Source organism: Panthera pardus, unplaced genomic scaffold, assembly GCF_024362965.1.
Source record: "Panthera pardus isolate Hobbes unplaced genomic scaffold, ASM2436296v1 HiC_scaffold_15, whole genome shotgun sequence".
In the NCBI taxonomy this organism is placed as follows: Eukaryota; Metazoa; Chordata; class Mammalia; order Carnivora; family Felidae; genus Panthera; species Panthera pardus.
Genome location: NW_026526710.1, coordinates 33,307,068 through 33,323,402, shown reverse-complemented (window position 1 = coordinate 33,323,402; position 16,335 = coordinate 33,307,068). Strand labels below are relative to the sequence as shown.

At 43.3% G+C, this 16,335-nt stretch overlaps 1 protein-coding gene across 5 annotated transcripts in view; it reads right to left on the bottom strand.

Annotated features, from left to right (window-relative positions):
- EPB41L3 (erythrocyte membrane protein band 4.1 like 3) overlaps positions 1-16,335 on the bottom strand; it is a 231,194-nt gene that overhangs the window by 95,217 nt on the left and 119,642 nt on the right. The window lies entirely within an intron of this gene.

The window sequence follows — 16,335 nt, the reverse complement described above, 5'->3', positions numbered from 1 at the left end:
CTAAAATACAGTCATACTCCAGTGGTTCCCATCTCAGTAAAACAAAGTAGCTTTCCCTCAATCTCACGTCCTCCATCGGCTACGACCGGATTTCTCTGCTTTCCACTCCTAGCTTCTCAAAAAAATATCGTTGACCCTTATCGTCGTCTACTTCCTCCCTTCCCCTCTCCCTACAACCACAGCAGTCTGACTCCACTGGGGTGGATGATGCCATGGACAACCCACTCTTGTCATCCTCATCACATTTGATCTCTTAGCAGCCCCGGCAAGGGTGGTAAGACTTTTCTTGTCAGCACGTTTCCTTCTCTTGGGATTCAGAACGCACCACACCCTCCTGCCTTTCTCCAGTCTCTCAGGCTACACCCTCTCATTCTCTTTTATGGGCAACTTCTTATCCAACCTCTACATGTGGGAATCTCCTGGAAAACTCCGTCTGGCTCTCTCCTCACTTTACGCTTGCTCCCCAGCTAATGATACGCTTTCCCGGGGCTTTAAATACTTCCTAGAAGCCAACTGCTCGTGCATTTGTAACTCTGGTCTGAACCTCTGAGGTTTCAAACCCAGCTGCCCACTTGACATTGCGAACAGTTCACAAGTATCTATCAATTTTCCTCTTCCAAATCTGTTCCTCCCCTCACTCTTCTTCCTCACCCCAATAAATGGCAATGCCATTCCTTCAAGCCACAATTCCACAAGTCAGCCTTGACATTTCCTTTTCCTTACCTTCCCCATCTTTGGCAAAATATGTAATTTTGCACATATTCAAATAGCTACATAAAAACATGTTTCCAAAATATATCTTGAGTTGGCCCCCTGCCACCATGCAAGCTATCATTTCTTTCCTGAACTCCTTAATAACCTCTTCTTCCCTGCCGATTCCTACCCACCTCTAATTCTAATCTTCATAAAACATAAATGTACTCATATCACTCCTGTTAATAGCTTCCCGATGTGCACAAAGAAAAATCCAAACTTGTAATTGCCATGGGTTTCAAGCACAAGCCTCGGCCTCAACACCCTATCCCTGCCCAGAGGCACTGCCTACCCCTCTCCCCCACTATGATCCAGCCAAGTGACTGCCTTTTGATTTGCAAAGCCCAGCAAAGTTTTTTGCCTCCAGATTTTTTAGGTATGCTGTTCTCTGCAAGAATGTTCTTTCCTGTCCTTCAAGTGACCAACTTCCCCATTCCCCAAGTGTCAGCTGAGAGAGGCATTCCCTTTTTACACAGTTACTCTACGTGTGCTCATGGTTTCTTACCTATTATCTATCAAACTTAATGGTTATTCAAACCCTCCCCTGACCTCCTTCCAACATCCTCATGAGTGGCAAACAGGTGTATTTATACCCCAATATACCCAGTTCCAACATAGTACCTTAGGACAGAGTAGGTATTTCAATACTTTTTTGGAGAACAATAAAACCAACCCCATTATCATATCTACCTACCTATGTAAATGTGTAATAACTCTTCCTTACAGTCTTGAACCATTGTAAAATCTCTCAAGTGATGAAAAAGTAGGTATTTCAAGGTTTAATGGAAAACAGAACTCAGTTACAACTTTCAGAACTGAAATCTCCCTACAAGGTAATAGACACTATTGGTCTGATCACACGCTAATGCTTTTACCAGGAGACCAAAGGGTTTTTCAAAAACTCAAACAGAAAATGTTTAGGTGGCTTAGAAAATCTCTAGAAGAGTAACCAAAGAGTCACTAGATCATAAAATGTTTAAAAAGATGCAAACAACTACTAAAAAAAGTACATTTAAAAAGATGCCTAATTTTCTTCCTCGACAGGGCGTTTTTGCGCATAAATCATATGTTGAGGGGTGCCTGGGTAGCTCCGTTGGTTGAGTGTCTGACTCTTGATTTCGGCTCAGGTCATGATCTGAGGGTCACGGGATCAATCCCAGAGTTGGGCTCCACGCTGAGCATAAAGTCTGCTTAATATTGTCTCTCACTCTCTCTCTCTGCCCCTCTCCCCAACTCGCGTGTTAAAAAAAAAAGATACCTTCAGTATCTTCTTCTATTTTCTATGAGTATTATATTTCACATTCTGTTATTATGTGTGTTTCAGCAAATAATAACTACAACTTAATAATCAAAAGTCAAAATGATTACAGAAGTAGAACCAGAATCGTATCTCAAAATATAAACATTTTAGTTCATTTCATGAACTATGCTAATTTCATAAATCTATGTATAATCTATAGATCTAATACATGAAAATAATTAGGAGCAAGTAAGTTTTCATGTGGGGAGGCTGGGTGACTGACTTAATGTCTTTAGTCTCCTGCTTCCTCTTCCATAAAACAAAGGGTTCAGCCTAGAAATTAGTGATGACCAAGGACGCTGGGCGTGGGGAAGGGGCAGTGGAGGGAAGGGAAAGGCCCCAAACGTCAGATCTTCTTACAGTTTAAGCCAACAAGTCTATCACCTCTATCACCATCTCTTCCTTCAGCTTCCTTGTCTTTATAAACGTAAGGAGTTTTTACAAATATGTATTGGTAGTATAGCCTCCATTGGGGTGGATGTATCAGTGCACTCTCAACTTTAAAAAGTTGTCCACGGGGCACCTGGATGGCTCAGTCAGTTGAGTGTCTGACTTCGGCTCAGGTCATGATCTCGCGGTTTGTGAGCTCTGGCCCCACGTGGGGCTCTGTGCTGCCAGCTCGGAGTCCGGAGCCTGCTTCGGATTCTGTGTCTCCCTCTCTCCCTGCCCCTCCCCCGCTCGTGCTCTCTCTCAATAAATAAATATTAAAAAGCATTTTTTTTTAAAGTTGTCTAATAGATGTTAAAATAGGAATCTTTCCAAATGCATGGCCTTCGCTCCTTGCTATACGTGAACTAAAAGAGAAAAATTAGTACAGAAACATCCCAATTTTGAGTTTCAGTTTTATTATTCTGGTCATGAAACCATTTTGCGACCTGCTTTTCTCTGTGATTTCATGACTTGTCCCCAAGGCAGAGAGCCAGCTATACAGAAGCTGAATAAAAATACAAAATGGATAGAACCCAGCAACCACTTATCAACTATTTCAATTATAAAATAATCTACCATTATTTTCTACCTACCTACCACGTAATACTTTACCTGCCATATATCACACAAATCACAGAAACTCAAACCTTGAATAAACTTCTAGGCACTTGTCAAATATTTCTTAAGTATAAGATTTTCGCCAGCACTATATGCATAATATAATGAATGAAAATCATTGCTGTTTCTTGACTAATTGTAATAAAATTTTCATTGCTGCTGAGAGATAGTAAAGTGATAAACCCTAAAAATGCAAGGCATTTTAGTTCTGGAATCTCACTAGAGTCAGTATGTAATTCCACATATCTGAAAGGGTGTAAGTTCGTACCGTATATAGGAGTAAACAGTATCGGCACCCTACATCAATCAATTCGGTTTCAAAACTTTTAAGCTTCTTCCCTACCCGCCTGCCCATATGAGCAAATGATAAACTGCTTTTTAAATTGCAAACAATTAAAAACACAAGCATCTAAATACAGTACTTTAAAATTTTTTTAATGTTTATTTTTGAGAGAGAGGGAGCGAGCGAGCATGAGTGGGGGAGGGGCAGAGAGAGGGGGAGACACAGAATCGGAAGCAGGCTCCGGGCTCTGAGCTGTCAGCACAGAGCCCGATGCGGGGCTCGAACTCACGGACCGCGAGATCATGACCTGAGCCGAAGTTGGATGCTCAACTGACCGAGCCACCCAGGCGCCCCTAAATACAGTACTTTTAACTTTAACTCATTGTTTTTGTAACTTTACAGCGTGCACTTCTAGTCTTGTACCAAAATGCCAAAGCATTTTCTTAAAGCAGATTTGTAGGGTATTTGCATTGCTTCGATGTTTCTTATACTCACTCCTTGCTTTCTTGGATGCCCCTTTCCACTTAAAATTGAACATTTCCCTTTCCAGCTCACTAAAGGCCACTATTTTCCAATGTCCCCTTCCCTTCTGATACATTCACTTGGGGGTAAACGTAGCTGTCAATTATTTCAGTTACTGGAAGTAAACACCAGCACTTGTAATTCTAAATTGAAAGAGATACAAAATTCTTTGGTGGACACACTCCGCCCTTTCTTTAAACCAAATTTACCTGATCTGCTGTGTTTTACTTAAGCTAAGGAAAAAAAAAAAGGCTTGGATCGCTAGAAACTCTGCATCCTAAAAGTTGGGGAAGGACTTTCATTAAGTATTCCCATGGGATGGCAAGAAGGGTCCTCTATCTTTTCATGAAAACATGGATTGTATTCGTTATGCCTCTCTCAGGGACAGATTTAGGAAATGACTACCAAAGGAAATGGTGAGGAGTTTCAAAGAAGACGGCGTGCAGGTATAAATGAAGTCATGGTTCCATTTCACCTATAAAAAATGGTCATGGCTTCCCTCCGCAGCTCTAATTTTCTATTTGTGGGGAGAAAAAAAAGCCACTCTGTCCTCATCTTTCCCACTTTTAGAAGGAGCATTTTAAAATCTCCATCTCCTGACTGCTTAATTAGCTTCTCTATTCAAATTTACCTCCCCCTCTTGCTGATATGAAAATTCAATCATGTTAAAAGACAGCAACCTAGCTAGGACTTAGGACAGGAAAATGTGCAGTGTCATTTACCTGCACAAAGCAGGATTCCTACTGAATAACCAAGCACTTTGTTAACAAAACAAAACAAAACAAAACAACAACAACAACAACAACCCTTCAGACCATTTACTTGTTATCGGGGATACAAGACTAAAATGGACAAACTGTTTTTTTAAAAAGCAAGGTTTTTTTCCTCTTACATTTCAAGTATCAATTCATAGGAGAAGAGAAGCTAGTAGAGCTGTATAAAAGTTAACATTTGTGATGACAGAATAGTATTCACCATCAACTGTGAGCAGACTACAAGACAGTAATATCTCCAGGCCCTTCTCCTGGATCCTGCCTATTTGCATTAGAAAAGGAGAAAGAAAAAAAAAAAAAAAGCCCTAGTACCATCCATCTTCAGAAACAAAAAACAAACCCAAGACAGCAAGGAAAGCAAATCAGCCTGCTCTTGGGCTCACGCGCACTCCACCCCACTACGGCCTCATCTTCCCCCTCCAGCATTGTCCCAGCTCCTCCTCATTCTTTAGAGCCATGCTTATGGAAGGAACTGGACTCTCGTGTTGTCACCAAAGCCTCCCTCCCACCCAGTCTTCAGAGAGTCCCCCGCTATTCTATCACACCTTACCAATGACCTCCCCGCAAGCCAATAGACCCCAGGTGAAGGGGACATCCCTTCTCGTTGAATTCTCTGTGTTTTGGACACTCTCTTGATTTTCCTTCTGCCTGTTCTGGCTACTCTTTCTCATCTCCCTTTGCCTCTTCACGGCCTGTTTCTGATTTTCTCTTTCTCAACTTGATAGCTCTCTAGGAGTCCGCCACACTCTCCCAACCCTCTTCCTTGGAAAGCTCGTCTACTTCATTTCAAATGTAATGATAACTCCCAAATAGAAGTTCATCAGTTTGGGACCTCTCTGAGCTACAGATCCATATATGCAACTTGACTTCCCACCTCCCTTCCCTGGATATCTCAGAGGCAGCCCAACTGAGCACTTCTCCCTCCAAACCCCTGATGCCCCCACACTCCCACCCAACCCCCCATCTCTTCCACAGCAGTCTTCCCCATCTCAGTAGTAGGTGGGCTTCCATCTGTCCAGCTGCTCAAGCCAGGGACTGGACCAGCACCCCTCTCCTTGCCCCCCCACGCAATCCGCTTCACGGCAGGCTACTGCACCTCTTGAGTCGTGTGCAAAGAAGGAAAACAGCAGAGAGTTCTATGCAGAGGTCATCAGTCGAGGGCAGAGCAGCGTGAAAAGTCAAGTGCATTTACTTGTGTGAGAGTGTGCAGTCTGCTGCAGCTGGAACATAAGGGGTGTGTGGGGAGTGGCGAGGGGTGAGGAGACACGCGGGGAGGAAGTCAGGTCCTGCGAGGCTGTCGGATCCCGCTAAGGAGACTTGTGGCATCACACAGAGACCACTCTGGCAGCCACAAGGACAACTAACAGCAGAAGGGGCCAGCCGGACTTTTTCATTATTTCACCTCAAAATCAGATCAAATTAACAAAGCAAGGAGGCCTTGATGGGGCAGCAGTGGACCAGTTACTCCTCAAAGCACCAAACAGTGGAATTCAAGGACTGGTCGTTACAAAAGATCTTCAACAACTTGACAACAGAGAACTGAGGTGCTACGTGTTTCTGACTCACAGCAGGGGCGATGGATATATATATTTTTTCTTTAAACAAGCTTTTTGGCCATACGAACCTCAACTCTTATAAGCCGATATGGAAATTCCTATGGCATTGGCTGACTTTAAGATCAAAGAAGCAGAAAGCTGGATTTTTTTTTTTTTAATGAAGATGACACAATCATTCAAAAATTAACTTCACGATGACCAGTGTAAGCCTGCAGAGGATTACCCAGATCCATCAATATGGAGACCGATTTTTGACAGGACTGTACATCTACAATTCAGAGTTGGGAATTTAAAAAACATGACCACCCCCATCCCCACCCCGACCCCGCCGCCCCTAAGGCCACAGTCCCGTTTCAAGGAGTGTATATTCTGACGGTGACCCTATGAAGCAAACCAACCACGGCGCCCAGGATGCAATAAGAGGGCTTTCAACAAGTCTGAGGGGGCAGAGAGGGTTTACACAGGAAATAACCCTAGTTTGATGGAAAAATAATCACTAACCTCCTGTCCCAAGTGAAAGGACTAGTTTTAAGCTTTGTAAAAATCACAGGCCAATTCAGGAAGATAAAAGGGAAATTAGCGATAAACCAAAGGGCAGGAGAGGCACCCTGCCAGGGCAGAAGGGCACAAACCATCTTCAAGTCCGCCACAGGCTCTTGACCTTGATGGAATGTGTCTTCTCTTGTGTTCCAAAATTCTGAAATTCTAGGATTCCCGAGGGCCGGAGATGCTGTTGTATTAACAGCATGAAATCTAAGGAAACGTTGTCCTTCAAGATAAAAGACAGATACGGTGCTTACCGACTGGCCCCAAAGGCCAGAACGCAAACAGGGCAAGGTAATCTCAGGCACTGGCGAGAAAGCCAACCTCCCACCTCCCCATCACTGCACGGTCAGCTGAAGGCTTCGTTAACTGAGGCAATTAAGGTCTCATTTCACCGAAGCAACGCTTTACCCAGATAATCTGGAAAAGCTGAAGGAAACTTACTCAGAGTTTACGTAATACGTTGGAAAACCCGGTTCGTTTTTGGTAGGCTTTTAGCTTTTCAAAAGCTCAAAAACGTTCAGCGCTAGGTGTGAGCAGAAAAATTAACCAATGCAGACAGACAGAGATGATGGTTATGATTATGTAAGTGACCACCTTATCGATATGGGTTCATATTTGCTAATCCGACTGGTGCCACACGCCGGGGTACAAAACCCCACATATCTTTGATGTGTCAAGAATATTTGATTGTTCCCAGAAGTGCCCGAATACATTTCAACAAGCCAAGGAAGCAGCTGACTGCTATTTATATGGCGGCTCGTGTTAGTGAAGAGCCTTGAACAGAGTTCAGTGACAGCACAAGCAGGAGACACAGATTCCTGAGGGGACAAGCCCCTTGCAAATAAAATCAACAGGGACACAGGTAGAGGAGCCGGTTCAGGCTCCATTCTAGGACGCTTGCATTATGACCACTCTGATAAACGAAATAAAGTTCCCAAATGGGGATTCCTGAACCCTAGAGACGGGGAAAGAGAACCTTCGGTCTGAGAGGTTGTTCTGAGATTGCAAAGGAAAGTGTACATTCATGGCAATGACAGAGCTGCTCACGCGAACCAAGTTTCTTTACTTGTGGTTGGAAATGTATCAGTTAAGGTTAGAAATACTGGCTGCATCATTTCTTCATCCATTAATACACTCTCTCAACAAACATTTCCTGAATAGCTGTTCTGGGGCCTGAGGATACATCAGATAAAGACAAATGGGTCTCTGCTTTAGTGGAGCCTTTGTTCTGACTGGAAAAAAGAAAAACTGTCAGAGTCAGATAGATGTTATTAGATAATCCAATCTAGGGTAAACGGGTGGGGCGCCTGAGTGGCTCAGTCCGTTAAGCATCTGACTCTTGACTCCAGACTTCTACTTAGGTCATGATCACTGGGTTCGTGGTTCATGAGTTTGAGTCCATGAGTTTGAGTCCTGAGTCAGGCTCTGCACTGACAGTTCAGAGTTTGCTTGAGATTCACGCTCTCTTCCCTCTCCCCAGCACTCTTTTTCTATCTCAAAATACATAAACTTAAAAAAAAAAAAAGAGAACAAAAGAAAAAAGAAAAAAAAAGCAGATGGATGGCTGCTTACATTGGCAGTAAGGGAGGCTTCTCCAAGGAGAGGATATATATATTTTTTAACATTTATTTATTGAGAGAGCACGAGCTAGGGAGGGGCAGAGAGAGAGGGAGACACAGAATCCAAAGCAGGCTCCAGGCTCTGAGCTGTCAGCACAGAGCCTGATGTAGGGCTCAGACCCACGACCCATGAGACCATGACCTGAGCCAAAGTTGGACACTTAACCGACGGAGCCATGCAGGTGCCCCAAGAAAAAGATATTTAAGTCAGTATTCCAATATCGAGAATAATCTGCCCTGTGAGGATACAGGGGCTGGGATAATACCTTCCAGAAAAGACTAGTGTCTGGGGCCCGCAAGGACAAAATGAGCTTGGGGTGGTCAAGAAATGAAAAGAAGGCAGAGGTAGCGGGGACTCAGCAGGTGCGGGGAAGAATGGCACCCAACGTAGTAGAAAACGTGACCCGGGGCCAGACGGTAAGGGTCTTGGCAAGCCACTTTATGTAGGTGGGTATTATTTTAAACACAATGGAACATTTCAAGATGAGGTCTTACTGATACTTTAAGAAGACAGTCTGGCCTCCAAGTGAAGGAGCAAGGGTGAGAGCAGGGAGAGCAGTTAGCAGCTGTGGCAACAGTCCAGACAAGGAGCAGGGCAGTAGAAGAGGAGACAGAGAGGAGGGGCACCTTGCCAGTGCCAGCTGAAACTCTGGGGCTGTGAGATGAGAGGAGGAATGGATTACGCTGGCAGGCAAACTCCCTTACAAGCATTAGGTCTCCCAGAAACACAGGGGTCCCTCAAGATGAGAAGGTGGCAAAGAATGCATTCTCCGGTAGGGAGGGAGCCCCCAACCGTCACAGGTCAGGGGTCAGCCAGGACTCTTCTAGGCGGCACTCCATCACCTTCAGCAAGGGAATTCATCGGTGAGCCCTACACCATTTTTAAAAACATCTCGGGGCGCCTGGGTGGCTCAGTCGGTTACGCAGCCGACTTCGGCTCAGGTCATGATCTCGCGGTCCGTGAGTTCGAGCCCCGCGTCGGGCTCTGTGCTGATGGCTCAGAGCCTGGAGCCTGTTTCAGATTCTGTGTCTCCCTCTCTCTGACCCTCCCCCGTTCATGCTCTGTCTCTCTCTGTCTCAAAAATAAATAAACGTTAAAAAATAAAAACATCTCATTCAGGTGAGAAACAATGCCTCCCTTTATTTACAATGCAAGTATTCTGATGGGTTAGGGGACAGCTCCTGTTTCAAAAAAAAAAAAAAAAAGGCATTAACTTGAAAAGCTTTGGCCCTTTGGGTATAGAATGCTTTTGTAGACTTCATCTGAGAACCTAGCTAATGGCTAAATGGCATTTGTACCTATATGCTTGTTTCACACATAATCTGGCAGAGAATCTTAGTCCCCGTGAAGCTTTAATGTGATTACCACCAAGATGCTGTCATTATCAGGAACTGTCAGTAGAGTTTCTAGTCTATGAGCTTTACACAAGAGCCCTGCTGGTGCTATTAAAGGGTTTTATTTAAATTCCTAAACTGTCCGTATATGAACTGTATCTTGCTCTGGGTCGGACACAGAAAAACAAAACAAAACAAAACAGAAAAAACACCTTTCAAAACACAGGGCAGTGCTTTCCCCCACAACATGTTTATATGTTTGTCACTTTGACAAGCATTTGAATGTAGTATTCGATATACAGCAAAAACACTCTACAGAGCTTTCCCAGGGATAGGAAATTGCCACATATCTATCTATTTTCAGGAGTTAACATGAATATTTGAATTTAGTTCCCTGATAGCTATGTTTATAGCAGTTCATTAGCGTTCCCTATCTCTGAAATAGAGTTCAGACTGGATGAGGACTTCATTTCCCTTAGCCAAAGGCATTCCCATACTATTCTTGAGCTTTTAAGCAAAAAATTAAATCATAATGGAAACTTCAGGCCACCAAAAAAATACAAAAGAAAGAGCAGAGTGTTTAGCCCTTATGGCAAAGTGAATCCTAGAAAGTGGGAGAGAATATGCTAATCATAGCAACTATTCTCTCCACTTTCTGTTAAAAATAAATCTTTCTTAGGCAGAAACTGTCATTAAGTCCTCAACACGTATATCATAATTCAAACAGCATTTTTGCTTCTAAACACTCTACAAATATTATAAAGTGCTGCTTTATATGGCTTCCTAAAAGCAAAGTTCACTTTCTCAAACGCAGAGGACCTTCATGAGTTGAATTAACAGCTGAAATAATTTCTCATAACCCTTTTGTACTTTCATTTACTTTTTTTTTAAATGTTTATTTTTGACAGAGAGAGAGAGAGAGAGAGAGAGAGAGAGAGACAGAGCTTGAGTGGGGGAGGGGCAGAGAGAGAGGGAGACACAGAATCTGAAACAGGCTCCAGGCTCCGAGCTGACAGCACAGAGCCCGACGCGGGGCTCGAACTCACGGACCGTGAGATCATGACCTGAGCTGAAGCTGGACGCTCAACCGACTGAGCCACCCAGGCACCCCTCAAAGTTATTGTTTTATATGATCATCTATGATTCCATATTGCTAATATGCTATTTTACTCTTCTACTTAACGTAAGCCAAACAATAATAAAGTATAAAATTCTACTCTTTTCCCTATTTTAAATTATGTATTTATATATATTATATATACATTATATATAATATACAATATATATAACATATACATAATATAAAATGACAATACTAGTTTCTTCCTTCATGAAAAAGGTTTCTAATCTCGTATGACCCTTCAGGATTCTGTCCCAGGTTGCCATTTTATTCCTGGAAAACCAAAAAATAAATGATCACTGTCACGCCTAGAGAAAACGTGAACGATACCCACTCTGCTTCTAGATTCCTATTTACAACTTTTCACTGATAAGTGGCTAATTTTAAGCTTCCAACGGACACACCTAAGTTTTAATCAGTTTCCACTTTGTAAGTGTGTGGGTGGAAGGCCTCAAACTGACAAGAAGCCAGGAACACACGTTTCAAGTGTATAAGCGTCCAATGCCACTGTTTAAGATTTTCAAGAATTTCACAGCTAAAATGAAAAGAGGAGAGAAAAGGAGATAGAATTGGCCAACAGTGCAGAAGAAATGCACTATCTCCGGGAAGAACGTATTAGCAAAAAGTATCTTTGGCACCTTAATGCAGGAGCATATTTTTTCTATTACCCAACATCTGACTCTGCATCTGTGAGAAATGAGGTGTGAACCATATAGACAGTGAATAAATTAAAACAGAGTCAGATTCCATACAGTCATCTACCAGCAAACAGCTCTCCAACTCTTTTCTGAAATGGGTCTCTCTCCCACGGAACCATTCATTTTAAAAATAAGGGAAAGGTTATGGCAAAAACCTCCAACCTTTGCACCCTAGTGAGGGGCAATATACCCTCTGACATCTGGGGCTAGCTGGCCGAGAATCCACACTTCAGGATTCTTTTTATGGGTGTCGGGGACAGCCAGAGCAAGAAGAATGGCTGTCTCAAAATGACCGAAGAACAAATAACCTGTCCTCGAAGTCCCTGTCTGTCCAGAGAAATGCTGCATACAAACAGACGGTGAATAAATCGTGAAGGAACAAACAGTTTGCGTTTCTGAGTTTCACGAATACGAGACAGAACAGCAGGTCTCACTTCCATCCCGGAGCCCAGTAAATTCAGGTGCACGAGCTGGCCTGTCCCATTTTCGGTCACTGCATGCATGTCTCCAGGCTTTTATCTCTGTGGTTCGCTCCTCACGGCAAGCTGCCTGCATGCACCCAAAACTAGTCACCAGAAGGATATGTGATGAAAACAAGAAAGAGAAAACCCCAGAAAGGTGGGCTGCCTGTAAGTGTTTGCATCTTTACAAATCCGAGTCTTTCGGAGGAGTCCAGACGAGATCACACAGCAGGAGTAACATTTGATCGAATCGATAGAGAAATATGGGGGAGGGAGGGCATTTCCATTGCTAAGAAAAAGAAACCAATTACACGGGGAAATTCTAGCCATTCTATTATAGTTTCCATTTAATACTTATCAAGTCGTACAGAGTCACCATTATTGCCAGCCTAGTGGTCATTAAATGTATAAATGTATAAACGAATGAATGGTTGAATACATCAGCCTCATTTAACATAAACGCGCCGAGCCACAAGTCTACGAATGAAGTCTTGCAAAATCACACCCGATTCACTCTCACCCCCAAAGCCCTTGGCTGTTTTGTGGTACCCTAGAATACCGCACCGGACAGAAATGAATAGAAGTTATTACCTCTCAGCTTCTCCTCGGAGACGACGCTCAATTTGATCAGTTTCCTTTTTTAACCCCGATATTTTCTAGGGCCTGTCTGTACTCCAAAGCCAAATTAACAGAACCCGGTTTTCCCCAAAGTTAGACAGCAGGGTGCCTCTGCCATCCCACAATTAATTAACCAAGCATTCGCTGACTCTTATCGCAAGTCACACAGAGAGAGGAAACGGGAGCCCCTCCGGCAGTCCGGATCCTCCTCTGTACTTTGGGGGTTTTGACAGAATGTTGAATGTTTTCATCCTTCAATTCAAACGCGAGGCCAAGGACTTAATTATTCTGTTTTTACTGTAATGCCTCAGCTTTTATCTCTCTGCTGGTAATGGATGAAGACTACAAAGAATGTTCTTAAAAGATCTCCCTGGCACACGAGTGAGCTGCCTGAGAACAGTGCCCCACCGAGTTCTCTGAAGGTGCTGAGAAGACAGGACTCCTTATTCCAGGGCTGTTCACTCAGGGCCTGAAGCACTGAAAGGGTTCCTCGTTGGCTGCTCCAATTCTTTGTAATTAAAGCTTTCGGGGGCCCAGCTCAGCCACCATCTTGCCTCCTGCCTCCGAGGTGACTCAGGAGATAAAAACGCAGCCATGGTTGGAGCCGCCTTCGGATATTCTGATTACCGAGCTTGAATTTCCCACACAATGTACTAAAAATGACTGAACGGCTACAGGTGTGATGTTCCATTTATACATTTATATTCTTTTCCTCTAATGGGCAACTAAGCCAATAAACAGCTCTTTCAATTTTTAAATCCACATATTTCCAGCTCAGTGGGGATTAACTTAAAACCCTACAGACAAAAATAAATTTGAAGAAAAACTGAAAGGTTGAAAGGCAGTTCATCTTAAGAAATGTTTTATAGGTTCTTCATGGTCTAGGTTTTTTTTTTTTTTTAAGGTTTAATTACAGTAACACCTGCTTCACTTCCTATGTTGATAATTTTTTTAATTACTAAACTTTTCACAATGAAATTCATTTTAAACCCTTCAACCTGTCCATTTAAAATGGAAGCAAAATAAATCTGTCTAGGTGAAAACTTTATCTGTAAAGATTCCTTGCTTCAAACTCTTTTGTTGAGAGGGGTCTTCAAACGGCCAGGGAAAGAGGGTCTGCTCCCTCAAACTCGTCAGTTGCAGAAGAGAAGGAAAAGTTGCAAAGCAAAATTGGGACCAATAAGAAGAGAGGATAAATGTAGGTCCTGACATGTTTACCAGGGGAACTCTATCTTTTTTTTTTTTTTTTTAACGTTTATTTATTTTTGAGACAGAGAGAGACAGAGCATGAACGGGGGAGGGTCAGAGAGAGGGAGACACAGAATCTGAAACAGGCTCCAGGCTCTGAGCTGTCAGCACAGAGCCCGACGCGGGGCTCGAACTCACGGACCATGAGATCATGACCTGAGCTGAAGTCAGACACTTAACCGACCAAGCCACCCAGGCGCCCCAGGGGAACTCTATCCTTAATGGGAAGGGTCCTACACATTCAGGGCAAAGGAGTCTCCTGGACTCCCACTGGCGTTTCTAATCTAGGAGGGACAGAGGAGGACAGATTAAACTACTCCCTGAGAGCAGGGAGGCCATTCTTCCTCACGGAGGAGGTGGGTGACAACCAAACGTGGCTGTACAGTTGGAGAGGGAAGGACTCTGGAGAGGCTGTGGATTTAACATCCAGACTCCCCACGAGAAGACAAAATTTACGTGATAGACCAAAATAATAAGAGTGATCATTTATGGAGGGTTGAATCCCTGTCTTTTTCAGATTTTCTATAAAAGGACTTTCATAAGCAGAAGAAAACAAATCTACCAAATCTCTCTTCATAAAGACATATTTGTCACTTCTTTATTTTTTAAGAAATTTTTTAAAGTTTATTTTTTGAGAGAGAGACAGACAGACAGACAGAGCACAGGTGGGGAGGGGCAGAGAGAAAGAGAAACACAGACTCTGAAGCAGGTTCCAGGCTCTGAGCTGTCAGCACAGGGCCCGAAAAGGGGCTTGAACTCACAGATTGTGGGATCATGACCTGAGCTGAAGTCAGATGCTCAACCAACTGAGCCACCTGGGCGCACCTAGACCTATTTATCACTTCTTTAAAATACTCTTTCAGCTAGGTGAATTTCCCACGTTTTAACTTAATTTGTTTACAGGGGGAAAAAAAAAAGGATTCTAATAAAATGTTTTCATACTTCTGAAATACACCTATTATTCCTCTACATATAACTTGGTGCCACCATTCAGCAGATAGAGCAAACCAGTTGAAGCTTTAAGGTTACAGAGAACGATAGTCATAGGCCACTCGGATCGGATCCCCTGGGGCTCTGGAAAAACTGCATATTCTCCTGACCTAGCTGCAGGTGTGGGGAACCTCTGGCCTCAGATGCCTTGGGCTCCACCCCCACCAATTCAACCAGGTGGCAGGTCGCAGGCGTAGGTAATTTTTAAAAGCTACGCTGGGATTCTAGAATACAGGCTGGATGGAGAACAGCAGGACAGCATTTCTACACTTTTAATGAACACCCAGGGGATTCTTACACTAAAGTTTGCTAACCACTGCTCTATAAGGAAATTACAAGTCCCAAAGCTTTGTTTGGATCCACTGCATTTGGAGACAGAAATGACAAGTAGATAACAAATCACTGGCCCCAGTCAAGGCTATATCAATTTGTCTGTCCTTCTTCTGATTATTGCCACCAAATCGAGTCAGCAGTCTTGCTGCTTTGTGCCTTTCACAGATGTATACATTTTTTTTTTTTTTGGTTTATGCAAAAGGTGCATGCAGAGTGTATGTTTTTGCATTTTAAGAACTTCATTTTAATAATCTGTAACACTCATTATAAGCTACACTCCAAAATAGATATATTCTTGTGTCTCAGTCATGCTCAGTCTCTTTCCCAACAGAATATTTAATAACAGAGAGAGAGAGAGAGATAGCACACGCATGCGTAGGTAGGGGAGGGGTAGAGAGAGAGAGGGAGACACAGAATCTGAAGCAGGCTCCAGGCTCTGAGCAGTCAGCACAGAGCCCAACGCAGGGCTCGAACTCATGAACCATGAGATCGTGCCCTGAGCCAAAGTCAGACGCTTAACTACGTGACTGAGCCACCCAGGCGCCCCTGTCACACCCTTTTCTGATAACATCTTGATTATGTTCTTTTCATCCTAGCAGCCCTGTTGAGCTTTCCCCTGAGTATCAGCGTGGGAGTGGAGCGGCCAGGGGGTCCAAGGACATTTCAAGCACTTCTCACCAAATTCAGTCTGTTACCCCAACTAAGAACTAGGAACCTAGCATTTTTATAGCTTGAGAAACACCAGTTATGAAAAGAAAAAAAGTATAACAGAGTAACAAAATAAAGGCAAATTATAACCTACTTGCTATTGTTTTCTACCGATATTTGTCCCTAGCTGGATTCTTGACAAGTTTGGAATTGAGAAGCTATTTCTTTCTATGCAATATTTTCAATAGCTCCCCATCCCTTTCTTCTCCCTGACTCAACACTAAGGGCAGCCACATCCTAAGCCTTCCTGACCCTCAAGCTTTACTTTTATCCTCACAACATGAGCTATAGTAATCGTGACCTACTAAATAGCATGTCGTTCTTCAAGAGCTCCAGGCCGAATGTGTTGCCCCCCTAGAAGCTTCCAGCCCACCCACTTTCCCCGAGCACTGCTGAACCTTATGCTTCAAAACTTGGCCCTGACC